A 16,200-nucleotide genomic window follows, 5' to 3' on the forward strand; every position below is an offset into this window, starting at 1 on the left:
TCTGACAAACGAAAGAGGGTGATAGAAGAGCCCATGGGGATCATAAAACACTATAGCAACCCTGTACCATCTGCAACCGTTTGAGAGGTATGGCGAATAAATTGATTTTGCTCAAAATCGTGAAAAAATCTAAACTGAATAACTTTTGAACACATTCTCAACTCAAAGTAAGAACATATTCTGAAAGAAAGGTTTAAATCCTTTAAGATGACAACAGCTTGAAGTCGTCAAAATTTTTATTTCTGAATTCCGAAAAAAACGTACAATTTGTCAAATTTAACAAAAACTTGTCCATACCATCGGCTTTCGACCATAAATCAGATAATTATTTTATTTCAAGAAAAATTCCTTTGTTGGCAACACATCCCTGGCATTCGTCAAAAAAGAAAATTTAAAAAGGGTCATTTCTACTCCTGAACAAGAAAAAAAAACTTAAAGTCAAATAAGAAAAATTACACTTTTATTGAGAAGGGTAAAAAAAGTACAATATAAAAAAGTAATATGACTTCAAAAAGAAATATGCAAAAATACAAAAAAGTTGTTGAACTTAAAGCAATGTAATATTTTTAAAGCTGCCACTGAAATTGGTTGCCGCCATACCTAATGCATGCTATTGCTCTTTCCTGAATTGATTTAACAGCTTTTATTAATAGTTCAAGTTGTAATATCTCCTCATCAATCTCACTTCTTATCCCTTCTAAACTGGCAACTTCTGCATGTTAACTTTTTGCTTGAGAAAACTTCAAACAGAGAAGTCCATTGGAGTCAAATATGGCGATCTAGGTTACCAAAAAAATTGGCCCCTACGACCAATTTATCGGTGATAAATCTCATTTAGGAAGTCCTGAACTGCCATTGAAGAATGTGCAAGGTCCTCATCTCGTTGGAGAATGATCTTCCCATCGTTTGAGTGCGGGAATGACATAATGCAATCCTAGTAGATGACGTTAAAAGAATTACAACTGCATTGCTTGACAAATGACCCTGGAGAACACGTGGACCAATTAAGCAATCGCCAATCATTCCAAGCCAAACATTTCAACTGAACCGTGTCTGGAACGAAGAGTTTCGTGCTCCGTGTGGTTTTTGTTGTGCATACAGATGCCAAATGTGCTTATTGAAAATGCCATCTCGAGTAAAAAGTGACTCACCTGTCCACAGTATCAATCTCAGGAAATGTCTTTCTTTGATATTTCTTTGTAATAGTCAACTGCAAAACGTTGCCCACTTTTGGAAGTCTGAACTCCGTAATTCTTGCACCTGTTTTAAAATGGTATGTTAGTCTTCATTTTAGTCCAAGATTTTCATCACTGTACTTCGTGAAATTCCAACTTCACTAGAAAGTGTCAGGAGCTCAAACTTGGATTTTCATTTAAAGTGTCGAGTACACTTTCCTTAACGGTGATGGATCAGCGATTCTAACTTTTTTCAAACATCTTATTAAACAAACCAGAGTCTTCCTTAGCCACTGGTGAACATCTGCAAATACAGAAGGATTAGGTGTAAGACCATTTGGGTAACGCAGACGATACTCTTCCTCGGCTCCCCAAGAGTTACCATTACAAAATTCGTACACAAAATGAATACCTGGCGTACTCTTCGTTTATAAAACGAGACATACTCGTTAAGAGGCAAGTAGTAATAAGCACAATATGGAAAAAAATCGGACGAGCGGAAGTGGTATCCTGAAATGTTGAAGCAATAACAGCAACAAATATCTAAAAGGTTGATAAGCTAATGATGTAATCAATGGATTGTCTTGTCTTTTGTGCTCGTGATTGAAATGAGCGTAGAGGTAGATTATAACTTATCTGCACAGCTGAAAACGTTCATAACAGTGGATTTACACATTTTCCATTTATCCGTAATTGTTTTGCTTGGCGAATTTTTGACGAATGTCTCTTTCAATGAGCCCTGATTTCCTGATGCATATCCAACGAAAAATTTAATTTGTCCTGAAATATAGTTTATGGTAATCTCATTCTCATTTGAGATATGGTACCAAAAAAGGTTTTCTGACTCTAAGATTTCCCACAAGTCACATGACTCATGTTCGGTACGCTTATTTCGAGAAGAAACAAGGGACTATCACCCTCTATTTATATCTCGGCTCTATCACTATCGGCTTATTTATGTTTTAGGCAGCCAATTTCGGAGTATCTTGTAAAGCTTCTTTTAATTTTACAAAGGCGCTTTCTTGATCAGTTGAACATTCCCAAATCATGTTCTTTTGAAGTAGTCTTCACAAAGGGTCAGATTACTGAAAAATGAGGAATAAATTTGTATATATAATTTACCTTATCCATAAATCTATGTCATTCGGCGACACATGTTGGTGTTTTTAAATTTTCAACTCTTAGATTTTGATGGATCTATTTCAATGCCTTCCAATGAAACCACATGTCCTAAAAATTTAATCTTATTCTTGCCCCAAACAAATTTTTCTTTGTCAAGGCTACTCCATTTTCAAGTAGCCATTGAATAACACTTACAGTTAACTTTTAAACTTATCTTTAGTATTGACCGAAATAAAGATATCATCCATAGAACATTCTACATTTTTCAAAACCTTCAAAATAGATTACATAACTTGATGAAATATATATGGGTGGAATAACGCCCCCAATGTGTATTCCCAGACAGATAATCGGTCAAAGCTTTGAAAACACGATCTTGCCAAAAGCCTCTCTTAGCATCAAGTAAATTAAAATATTAAGCCGTTCCTACGGGTGCAGCAACATTCTCGACTGTTTAAGAGGATAATGATGTCATTTAATGGCTTTGTTTATATCTGCTTTATCTATATAGATACAGACGTTTTCACCTTTTTTAACAATAACCAACTAGCTAACTGCAGGGATACCTTGTGTAACTGGCTTTAAAATGTTATCAATTTCAGCTTTAACAATTTCTCACGAAACATATGATATTCTGCGAGAAGGGTGAGTAGTAAATTTATCACCATCCTGAAATTCAATAGCATATTCAATATTCTTAATACAATTCAATGCATCAAATATCATATCAAAATTATTGGTTTTAATTACCTTTAATTGTGTTGGTACACAGTCAAATTTAATCGAACCGAGTTTTTCACGATTTTGACGTCCGAGAACACAACTAAAACTATCCGTCAACTATCATTAATTTAAATTTCTCTGATTTATTCTCTATGATACAGTGCACATGTATCTAACCTACAACTGGCATATAATTGTTATTAAAAGATCTTAAGTGGTGTATGGAAGATTTGTAAAGGGATACGCAAGCTTTATGCATTTCTGACTTTGTAATAACATTTCCTTTGGCACCTTTATCGAGTTTAACAGTATGTCCATTATCAAATATAACAGTTGTAAATCACGAATTCTTATTGGAATCTTACTTCATTCTATCCAATATTTCACCTATGTATAGAGTATCGCAAGTTAAATCTTCAGCATCTGAAAAAGTTTTTTTTAATTAATTTTTTTTATTTCGTGCTCTTTTTCTTTATAAAAAGGTTTTTTCTTCAATTTAAATTTATACTGGCATAATGTCCGTTCTTGTTACAGTTCCGGCAAAGAATATTGACGGAAAGCAATTACGGAATTCATGTGACAAATTACAACGCCATCATAACATAGTTTTCTTATTACTTTCAGATTTTTATTTAAAATTAGTAAAAGAAGTTTTAGAAACTTTTACTGTAGAACGCTTCAAAGAAAGAATTTCACTTTCACTATTATTACTTACATGCATCTCTTTCACCTAAGTTGATGCTTGCTTACTTGCACGAGATATATCAATTGCTTTACTCAGCGTTAGTTCCCATTCATCTAATAGTAGTTCCAGCACTTTATCAGAACTTATTCTACAGTTTGATCACATAATAAACTATTTTTCAAAGTACTGAAAGAACATTCCACTACTTTGGTTTTTAACTTCATCAGATACGAATCAATTGTTCGCGTTTAACTTGTAAACAGTTGAAAAATAAGTAACACGTATATGTTTTGTTCGGCTTCGGCGAAAAGTAATAATTAAAATTTTCTTTAATTACCTTCAGATTGTTTCCCTCCGCATCTTATAGTCCAAAGATATTGAAAATCTCAATAGCTGCCGGTCCTATAGTTGGCATAATAATAGTTGATATAATTGATAATAGTTGAGCTGCTTGAGCTTTCACAGATTTATTCAGTAGCCACGTAGCAGTTGCGTAGAAATCAAAACTTTGCTGCCAAAATTTCCATTTGACGGCCATGATTTCTTCTGTGATCTCTAGATCACGTGGAAGGCGAGCGAAAGTAGAATTATTTTCATCAGGCATGTTTAAAAAAACAATTCAGATTTCATATTCATCGAAATAATATTCAAACGGCACTTCAGATACCAATTAATAACTTTTTAAGTTATTAAATACAAGGTAAGCAAGATAAGCGTCAATCAGGAACGTAAATAATTAATTGCGCACTTAACTGGCTATTTCCAGATATACTGACTTAGAAACTTAAAGGAGATAAATGTGTGGCAGGCATCATAGCTCATTATGAATATTATTGCAAATGTGTGCGTGTGCTTATAGGCGCTCTATGAGGTAAATCGTTTAATCTAGAGATCCAAAAGATGACACATATATATTTTGAAAGGTGGAAATGGTGCACCTCTATTTGATTTTGTTTGAAATTTTAATCAATTAACTGAAATGTTGGCGTTTCTCTGCAAACATTTCCGGAAATGTTGCGGCACAATATAGATTTTTACATCATCTTAAAATTCAAAAAATTATCCCTTTCATGATACCTATTATTTAAATATTTAAATTTTTTCTGTGTTTAGTCATTTTTTTAAAAAAATTAATTATATTATATTTCATATAAAATAATAATTAAATTATCCTCCATGACCATGTTACACGTTCGGAAAAAAATTTGCTTTCACCAACGTGTTGCCATCACGATGACAGAAATTTAAATTAAACTTAGGAATCTAGAAAATAATAATTTTTCGCACGTGTCTACGTGAAATGAAATAATTATGAATATATTTTCGGTGAAAATAAATACAAGCAACAGTTTTCTGTGACCTTTTAAAAAATGTATATTATTGATTCATTAATTCTGTATTATTTAAGGCAAAAATAATTTATGTACACAAGATAACCACTATAATTTGGCTCCAAAAGCTAATTTCTAAACCGTTAGTAATAAGTACTTTAATTTAACAAGAAGGATGGCCTAAATGACGAAAAGGAATACATTTTATAAAATTTCACTCAATAAATGTTCTGATGAATTACGAATTCTAAATTTTTATAAAAAAAAAAAAAAAAAAAAAAAAAAAAAAAAAAAAAACGATATTATTAACAAGGGCTGGGGATGATTGAGCTTCAACACGATATAGTGTCCAACATACATCAAGATTTTTCAATATATTGTGGTTTCATTATTTATTTATTGCTATTATAAATTATAAATAGCACATCTTAACATACCGGCTAATCATAACAATTCCAAATAAAAGGAATTTCTGTTTTATATAGTAACAATTTCCTCGCATTTTATATTATAATTTTAACAATCGTGCACTAGAACTAATTTTGCAAGGAGTTGGAAATTCTGAGTCTTTGCACACTAGTGGAAAATACGAAGGCCGAGCTCGAGCGGATAGCTTTTCATATGATGACGCACCGGTGGAAAAAGGGTGGCTACTAGCATTCAATCTAACAACCCCAGTTTTGCAAGTTTCGCTGAAAGAAACCTGCACAGTACACACAAGATATTAGGAAAACTTTCTGCCCATATTTCAATATTAATGGTGCTGTTCAATTGCAGGGAGATGTGTATTTACATCATTAAATGTATCTGTAAAAACAGTAACTATCTTAGTTGTGTATTTTTTCGGATCTAGTATATGTAACGAAATTAATTGATACTAAATGTTATATTAATAATATAATTCGTTCACTTGTATATTTTTATTAATTTTTCTTATTTTATGTCTTGATAATATGTTTCATATTAATATTTTTCTTTACGCAGCTATATGAATTTACTTTGGAATTAACTAATTTTCATCTTTAGCAATTTCGATTTAATACATTCATTATAATTTGAAAGAATATATAAAACTATTGGAACATTTTTTACGTGTAGTAATTTGTTTCTTTTCCTTTCCTTTCTTTTCTTTTTTTTTACTGTTATTGGCTGAATAAGCTGTATTTTACAAAATTAATTTTCTTTTTATTTCTATTTAAAATTAATACATTTTTAAGAATTTATAGAGATAGAATTTTTAATTAAACATTCCTCTTTCAGGCATAAGAATTTGTGCTAAAGTAATTGCTTTGCTGTACACAAATAAAAATTTGTTACATTAGATGAAAACATTATTTTTGCACTCAAAAGCAATCTTTGACTTTTTGAGGGACACTGAATTAAATAAAAAAAAAAAATCTCACCCAAAAAAAGTATATAGTGAAGTTGCATACCCTGACAATAACATGAATTTTTTTTTCCCGGGAGCATGAAGTTTGTTTCCTGTCCCACTTGCATCAAATGTCTGGTAAGTAAGCATAACTCTGGTAGTAAAAGAAAAGTTTTCCCATAATCAATTCTCAAATCTGCCACTCTGCTATGGTATTTTGATGGATGTCGTTTTCTTTACGAGCTTAAAAAAAATATGACCATCTGCTTTCCATTAACAAAATCTTGTGAACTTCCTGGGATTTTTCATTGTCAGTACGTGTGTTTGTAATTATTGAAATCCGACAAAGAAAACAAATTTAAAAACCCATTACTAGGTACTAAGTTTAGGGGAAAGTATTAATTGAAATGCGCCCCCCATTGCTGCAAATTCATAAATCAACATCGGAAATTCAATCAAGAGCTATCAAGCACTCCAACTAGTTCTGAAAGGAATTCCTAAAAGTCATTAATGGCCAGCACTTTAGAAGGGGATGGTTTCTTTTAAATTGTCCATTTCTGTATCCCTTAAGGTGGAGGGGAAGGGATATTTTTTCACAAAAAGAGCATTCATATAAAGTTTCAGTTTATATGTGTTGTTGCCATTTTTATAAAAAACTCATGTTAAGACAAGTGTGTAACATACATTTTTTAAGTCAATTCATGTCAATTCGTCGCTTATCGACAGGTGTTTTTATTACAGTGGTAGAAGGATGCAAAGCACTTGATATTTGAATGTACCAAATTCACTACCGAAAGACGTACATTTATGAATTGCCTTCTAAAGAACGGTATAAAATGGTCTCTTCCTTTCTCTACTTTTATTCTTAGGCAAATCATCATTTTGTGCATTATATTTTAAATGGAAAGAATAATTAATATCTTCCTTAATATCTTAATTAGACCGTTATATCTTGATTATTGCGCACTGAATTACACCTGTAAGTCTTGTGGTATACTTGTTGGCACACCAGGAGTTTATATATCGAGAACAAAAAAAAATATCTTGATTAATTATTTAAATAAATGCTTAAAAGGATTTTAAAATTAAATAATTAGTATCTGTTGAAAATCATAAACATTTTGAGTTCAGTTACTTATATGATTTTTTTTAATTTAACCCATAAAGATATTAAAAATTATTGCACAGTTTAGAGAATAGAAAATGATTTATTCCAAAATGACATGCCTAAAGTAAGCATTTTTATGTAATAAAATGCAAAATATTTATAAAAATACTAACCAAACTTATGCACAAAGGAACAAAACAATGAAGGGCAACTCTCTTCTCTCTAAAACCTTGAATCAAATTCTGTCCAATTTTCGTTTTCGATAGATGGGATTTACACAAATGCGCAAAAGATAAAAATTCTAAATAAACACAGTTTAATCATCGAAAGCAAAAATTAATAGTGAAAAGGTATTTTTGTGTTCAAAAATTAATTGTGTTACTGCTTCGTGATTCATCGCGAATCTTGATTCATGGTCGTGATACATATAAAATAGATTTCTTTCAAAAATTCAGATCGGAAAATTGATTTTTCAAAAATATCGATTATTTGTTCTCGATAAATTGAAAAACAGCACAGCTCTACTATGAGCTATATTTAATAAATTCTTCCTTCATGTAGTAAACTGAATTTTTGTTGAATAATCCTCTAAGATATAGCAAAAATTATAAAAAAAGCATTCTGTAATACACATAAGACTTCAACGCTGAAAGATTCTATTTTGCGTACTCACATTTTTAAGAAACATGTTTGGTTTCAGCAAATACGTTTTTGTATTAGTTGAAGTTTAATCCCTTTCGTTTCAAATTTAAAGGAAGATGCCAAAATATTAGAAAAATCCATAATACTACGAACAGAATGGTGTAAAATTTCTAAAATATTGCGGATTACATGACTTTAAATTTGAAGCTTGAACTAAAATTTGAATGTTTTGCTGACGAAACTATCAAAAACAAGTTACATAAGCTGTTTAATTGAAACTTATATCGTCTATTAATCTCTATAAACCATCTGTTTGCCAAAGGTGGTTTATAATAAAACATATAGACAATAAATAAGCAAATACTAAACCATGTAACAAATACAAAATAACGCAGTTTCAAGAGAAAAAAAATCAGAAATTAATATTGGCATAAAAACTGTTTCAAACGTTTATTCATACAAATGTTAAAATAAATTTCATTTTTACAACATACTTTTTTTATTTTGGCACGCCCGGTAGGGTGGAACGGAAATAGCATTTTTTTTTTTTTTTTTTTTAATCTTAGATTTTTGTTTGGTAATTGTACTGAAAAATTTTTAGGTTCAAAACATTTTTTTTTTTCATTTTTAATTTGGTTGAAATATTACATTATTCTGAGGTGCCGCAAAAAGCTTGACATTTGTAAAAAAATGGAAATTTTTAAAATGGGCCTTTAAAACTTTTTCTCAGATTTTATTTTGGTAATAGTACGGAAAAGTTGCCTTTTAGGTTTAAAAACAATTTTTAAAAATTTGGTTGCAATATTATATTATCTTGAGGTATCGCAAAGAGCTTGAAATTTGTAAAAAAAGTGAAAAAACGGAAATTTTTAAAATGGGCTTTCAAGATTTTTTTCTTAGATTTTAGCTTAGTAATAGTGGGGAAAAGTTAGCTTTTAGGATCAAAAAGAATAAAAGAAAATTTGGTTCCAATACAACAGTATTTCGAGTGTCGCAATGAGATTAAAGTCTCTAAAATTTTTGAAATTATAAGCTTTGATGAAATATTTTTATGAATTTTTCGTTCATAAAAAAAGATGATTTTAAAGCCATATCTAAGCGTTACAACTGGAAAAATTATTAATTACAAAGTATAATACTAACAAATATTTTTATGCTAAATTTTGCGTTTCTTACTTCTGTATCCTCATTGATTACAAATGTTATAGCTTCAAAATGATCGTTTCTACTTCATTGCCACATTAAACTAGTTTTTTTAATTAAATTTTGGCATATTCACACGTGAGTCAATTTTTGTTTGGAGAAAGTCGATAACCGAGTCCCCTATACTATTTAGTTCAGCTTCAGATGCCTTATGTATAAACTCTTTGAGAGAGTAACTGAAAACATGTTTTAACAAAGGAGGTTCAGTTGCGTCTCTTCAAGCCATGAGATCATGTCGATGTAATCTTTATCTTTGGAACATTAAATTCCTAATACTGTCTTTACTTTCTGTTCTTGCTTTTAATATATGTCGTAAACCAAGTTCTATTTGAATTTTACGTTCGTAACTTAGCATGGACAAAAGGATATTTTCTGAATCAGCAAAGTATCCATTTCTTTGAATAATCTGATCTATAACTTTCTTGAGATGGTCAGAGAGATAGCGTGAATATGAGATAAGGTAAAAAAGATGCTTAGAACCATAAGTGTGTGAAAGGTAACTTAATATTAAACCACACCAGCACTTGGTAGTTTTATCTCTTCTTGTCTATTTGGCGGATCTGGTTTGCCTCTTTTTGTAAAGAACACTGTTGTTCTTCAGCGTTGTCATTGTCGCCAGTAATCGTTTCTCATACGCTAGTATTTTTTGTCCGTTTCTTGATTAAATTTAACTATTCTCTGTAGATCTTTGCTCTTTCTTGCTTCTTTCTTCATCAAAGCACATGTGTTTTAGATATATCAATATTTCCTATAACCATTTTCTTCTTAGAGCGTTAATTGTTTAGAACCTTTTATTTTATACAAGTCAGCAATATCAAATAAACGTATAGTTTCTTCTCTAAATTCTGTGAGGTTGGAATCAAACTTATCTGCACATTTTCTACTTTTAGACTTTAATAAATTCCTATATTTAGCATGAAAAGCTTTTATCATTTGCGACATTCCCTCGCTAGAAGCAATGGGAATAAAATTTCTTGGCCATCTTTTTTCTATTATGGGAACTAAAGTGTCACATATTACGTTTGCAGAAAGATCCTTCTCTGAATCAAGATTGAGTTTATGTCTAATATAACAGTAGCTCTAGTTTCATTGTGAGTTCAACTTCCAGCAAATTACTAAATTTCCCAAAAATAGAACTCTCCGATGTTTGTCTTGTTTTCACCAATTTAGTTTTCACTAATTTTCACTTTTTACTCACAGCAAAATACCCAACTAACAAATCAGTTATACAATAGACGGAGCGGAGACGCAAACTCAACTGAACTCGGCAGAGCTATTGATTTTAAACCGGGCCTCTCCTTGTCACCGGATGCAGACAAACTTCCGCCTTACTTCAGTAACAACTGCTCCGGCGACGACTCATTGCCATACCAGTGCAATAATAAAACTTTTTTTATATATTTCTATTCATATGACAATGCCTATTTAAAGCTTTTTATTTCATAATCGAGGCACGCAAAAATCCTTAAAATGTTGCAAAAAAGTGTGTTTTTATGAAACTTTAGCGTCCTTGTGGCACCTCAAGATGTACTTCAATATTTTATATATATTTTTTTTTTATTTATCTTATTTATGCCAAAAAGTAGCGTTTCCGCGCTATTACAAATTAGAAATCAAAAGTTGATTGTTTAATAAAAAAAAACTTTAAAATGTATCTAAAATTTTTATTTTTTGAAACTATAACGTCGTTGCGGCACCTCAAGACCTACTCCAATATTTTTCATATTTAGAATTTATTTTATCTACACCAAAATGCAACTATTTTTCCATTCCACTCTGATGCCCAGTCAGCTCAGACTTATTATATGGATATTACCAGGGAGGCAGAAAATTGAAAATTGTGAGTGAAATGATAGAAACAAGCAGAGCTGTTGGCATTACAGAGAAAGTATCTGAAACATAATTCGGACTATTTACTAAATGAAATCTAAATAAATAAGAAGAGGTCTTTTATTACTTAGGGGAATAGTTAAATATTATATATAGTTATTAATCATTGAGCACATAAGCCCTCAAACATATATATTCCAAATTCATTAAACTGCTGACGAATATGACGTATAGAAATCTTTTAGTTATAAGAATAAAGGGAAGAAATTCTTAACACTTGGCCATATTCGGGAGTAACATCATCAGAATAAACTCTCAGTTCTTTCCAAAAGTTTTCAAAATATATTCCGACTCAACCGATATTTCCAAGACTTGATTCAAAATTTTACATATGGCATATATATCTGATAGAAGTTTGGATTTCATTGCAACAATATTCATAGAGAAGATAGTGAAGAATTTTATTTTGTTTCCATTCGTCAAGGTTCATTCTGTCACAATATTAATTTCTAATATTTCGATCTGGAGAATTTTTGATTAAACATACACATAATAAGATCCCATATTGTCTCTAGTGTATGGCGCCCATTTGCCATAGGACAAAATGAAGCCGTGAATCTGACCAATCCGTCCTGATTATTACTGCTTCGAAAATGCTTATATTATTAAATTATTTACTTATAAAATAAAATGTGTGTTATCTTTAGTCAGCTTATTTAACACGAAACATGATATAATTCAAGGGCCTCTCCAAAAAAATGTAAAGTATTTTATGAAAAATTTATTTTGTAAACTAAGAACATAGGAAAATTTTGATAGTTAATTAAATAATTAACTGAATAAACACACTTATCTATAATTGACAAAATTTTCAATTATTTTTTCTTCTTATGAAATTTTTAAGTATGTAAATTTTTCAAAATCGTTATTATAAAATTAATTTCCGAAAAATGATGTAAGCGTGCGATCTATAAAAGTTCTGCAAAAATAAGCTTTTAACAGAAGATTCGATCTGATAGAATAACCATAATATTTTTCTGCTGTATAGATGAAAGATTGTTAACTTTATTTCTGTTATTAATTTTGACAGTGTGAAGAACAAAGGCTATTTTTCATCAAGTGAAAAAGTGAGTTTTATTATTTTTCTTTTGTTTGAGGCACAATATATTTCAAGTTTGGTTTCAACATGGTTAAAAGCAGAATTCAGCACTTCTTTAGAGTCTGACACAATTTCTGAATCAAAAATTTTCACTTTCAAAGCAATTCAATTTTCATATTTGCAACTTAAAAATGAAAGTAAAATAACTTAAAATTTGAAAATTTAATTAACGATCAATAAAAGGAAAATAACATTAAAACAATTATTCAAAAATTCTTGCTAAGATATTTCTAGAGAAGATGGTTTTCTTAAGAAATTTTGCTTACATATACTGACAAACTTATAGAAAAAAGGACTACTAAAGTTTCCAGTCAAACAATGTTTTTCTCGCTATACCGAACGAAGACATGAACAACAGTTTCTGACTAATCTAAAAAGAAACGGATTAGCTGGTGTATACCCAGTTTTAATTTTTAAAACAATTCTTTGAAAATTATAGATATTAAAAATTACTGCATATAATCACGCGGGTTTCAAAGTCTCGTACTTCCATTTTATGAAATATTTAATTTTTACATGAAATTAAATTTCGCGAAACATTACTTATTTCCCCCCAACAATAATTCTATAAGTCTATTTAATTTCTGTGAAAAATACTTTCACATTTTGATGCATTCAAAGTCTTAAACACATTCTGCATCCATTATATATTTTAGTCTGCAACTTGCAAAATCTTAAAAAACTTATATGTTTTGACTTTTGTCCTCACATTCTTATTTAAAGTATGATTTTCGGATTTTCAAGAATCTTTTGTCATGGTACAATTTCTGTTTGTAAAGTGGAAAGCTGGGAAAAAGGTAATTAAATCTCTGTAAAAAAATATATATATTAAATAACATTTTGTTCATTGACAACATTTAAAGAATAAATTCTTCATTAAACGTATTAAATTTCTAAAATTTTAAAATATGCTTTCCTTTTCTTTTTTTCAAAAATTTTAGAAAATTTCGGAAATTTATTTTACTTTTCAAAATATAACAGAAGTGTTAACAAAAATATTGATTATTTTAATTTTAAAATAAATTAGAATGAATTAGATTCAATCAGATTCTAAAGTAACAAAACTTCCTAACACATACCTTTCTTAAGTTTAAGATAGATGGGCAGTCTATAGAATCTAGGTAAAAATCAGCTCTCCTTTCCACCCTAATCTATTATCCAGCTGTAAAATTTCACTTCAGATTAAGTGAAATAACACGTGGTAATATTTTTCCAAAGTCGTATCTTCCTTATCAGTAAATGTTTGGGAACGATTGCATATTGCATTTAGAAATGATGGAATAATTTTTTTTTTAGATAAGAAGGAAGTTCAAAATCCAGATATTGAAAACTCTTTGCATAATTGCATTGCTGTGAAATCTTTGAAATTCCTTTACTATATTTTACTATATTTTATCGCTTCGTATTGTAAATCTTTGCAAATTTTACCTTTCGAATTTTGAAATATCAAGTAAATATTTACTTTTTAGTTTAATTATATTCAAATAATATACAAAATTGTAGTAGAAATTTAATTTCTACTTCAAAAAATTTTCTAACAAAATATACATTAATTGTCTCTTAAATTAATGCTGTTTTTAATGAGTCTTTGGAGTTTACCAAAGAGAAACGCTTCACTGAAAATAAACAAAAAGAACAAAAAGTCTATTGTAATGCAGCTCATTAACAGCCTTCGTCACATAAACACGATGCTACTTGAAGTGATAGTTTACTTTGAAGTCTTCTTATGAGTAAGAAAGGCAGATGCTTAATGACTATTGATGTCAGATCAAGGAAAAAGAGAAATTATCAGAAATCACAAGTTTTAATCAATGATGTCAATCTTTGAATGATATCATAAATCGTGATAATAAAAAATATTTATTTACTATTTTAAAAGGTTTTCCTTTTTGTTCCAAATATTGATCGCAACTAAAGATTATTTTACAATCATTACTCATTTTTTAAATAATTAGAAAGAACAACAAGACGTGGTTTTCATCAATCAAACATCATGGTAATCTTATTGGATTTCTCAGGTCTTTCTAGGATTTCTTAGCTTTGGAGGGCTAGCAAATCAAAGTAAAAGCGATTCATACTGATAGGTGCATACTCGGAGGAATTAAAATCGATGCGAATTCTGGAATTCAAAAAGTTTTGACATCTTTTTTCACATTCTATAATCGATATGTTAAGAGAGAACCAGAGTAATCACTTCCTTATGTGTGCTTCAATCTCTTCGAAGAATCTGCATAACAATTATAACGATACTATTTTCAAATCTGATGTGGTTAACATTTCCTTTGCATTGCTATTATCAAAATTTATTTTATATATCTTGAATGCTTAGGTTTAGGCAAAGAGTAGGAGTGAACATCACATTAATGTCAACTTTTAGATATTTATTTTAAAAATGTAATCTTAGAAAGTGAAAATTATGAATATTAATATTCTCTTATTAATGGACTAGTTAGTAAAGCAGAGATTACCACTGACACAGCCTGCTTAAAAGGGCAGAGGATGAATCAGTGAGAAAAAACAAACCAAATCCCCGGCACATTTTGAACACAGTTAAAATCCTTTTAAAAGCATAAAACAGAAATTAAATATTTATAAACTCCGCAACAAACATTAAACCTAGTAATAATAAACTTAATAGTATGCTATAAAACACAAATGACATACAACAAAATACTACAATGCATAAAATAACAAAAGAGCATCAAACACGCTAACATAAAGGATAACACTACATTGAGAATAAGAAATATGATAGAAAATACGGAATTTCATAAGATAAAATTCTTCTTCACAAAAACTTTACTGAATCAATAAAAAAAATCTTACGAAGTGGGATTATCATGAGCACTGGCACTTCCTCAATAAAAGCACATATATGAAAAGTGACAAAATTTTGGCATATTCACCAGATCTGGAGTAAATGAAATTAAGGATTTACAAGGGGAGGACAGTTGTTGGAAAATTGAATTCAGGATGAGATTTAGTATAATGGTAGTATGCCTTTCAGATGTTCATTCATTAAAATATTAAAACGAAATAGCCCGCCAACTTCCTAGAGAATGACTCTCAAATTTTCAGCACAGCTTATATACTAAGAAATGCCGAGCGTTCGAGCAGCATTTCTATAAAACGCTGAAGTAGCATTTACAAGACGCGAGTTCGTTACTTGGCAAGTGCTTTTTACTTTTTATAATTGTTTTCTTTCGAAATTATTTCAAATTAATTTTAACAATTTACAAGCAGTTTTAATTAATATGTTTTTCATTTTTAGGAGAAAAATAATTAAAAATATGATAGCTCTTTTTAAATATTCAAAATTACATAAATTAAATGAACAATTTAAAGACGGTTTCAATTAATATGATGCTAATTTTTGTAGGGAAAAATAAATGTATTTCCTCAATAGAAAATCAATTCTTGAACTATAACTATAATTTCGTTTTTAAGTGTTAAAATTATTATAAACATAATTTTAACTATAAAAAATAATTTAAATGACTATTTTCCTCTAAACATCATTAAAAGTTCCGATTTTTAAATTTTCCGATTTTTAATAATGATAAATTATTTTTTATAACTCACCGAAGTTGTAACTAAAGAGAGCAGCTGACATTAATAAAATTACATCTGCAAACATTCTCAATATTAATAATCGAAAAGAAAAGTTAGAAGATATTGTTAAGTTATGGAATGCATAGGCAAATGGTTCAAAATATTTAGTGACACTGTACGGTATTCTTTATACGCTGTCCAATTTGAAGAAAAATAACTATTTTTTTGAAGGAAAAGAAAATTCGTGTTCTAATCAATTCCTTTAAGGTTTTTTTTTTTTTTTGCAGCTAATTATTGTTTA

General features: G+C 29.7%; 1 protein-coding gene across 1 annotated transcript in view; it reads right to left on the reverse strand.

Annotated features, from left to right (window-relative positions):
* The window catches only part of LOC129961109 (slit homolog 1 protein-like), a 33,022-nt gene extending 19,463 nt beyond the window's left edge, over positions 1–13,559 (reverse strand). The window contains exon 1 of the mRNA XM_056074939.1: positions 13,427–13,559. The gene's annotated coding sequence lies outside the window, so the exon portion shown is untranslated. The remainder of the gene's footprint in view (positions 1–13,426) is intronic.
* Positions 13,560–16,200: the final 2,641 nt, after the last annotated feature.

The sequence above is a fragment of the Argiope bruennichi genome, chromosome X2 (assembly GCF_947563725.1).
Source record: "Argiope bruennichi chromosome X2, qqArgBrue1.1, whole genome shotgun sequence".
NCBI lineage: Eukaryota > Metazoa > Arthropoda > Arachnida > Araneae > Araneidae > Argiope > Argiope bruennichi.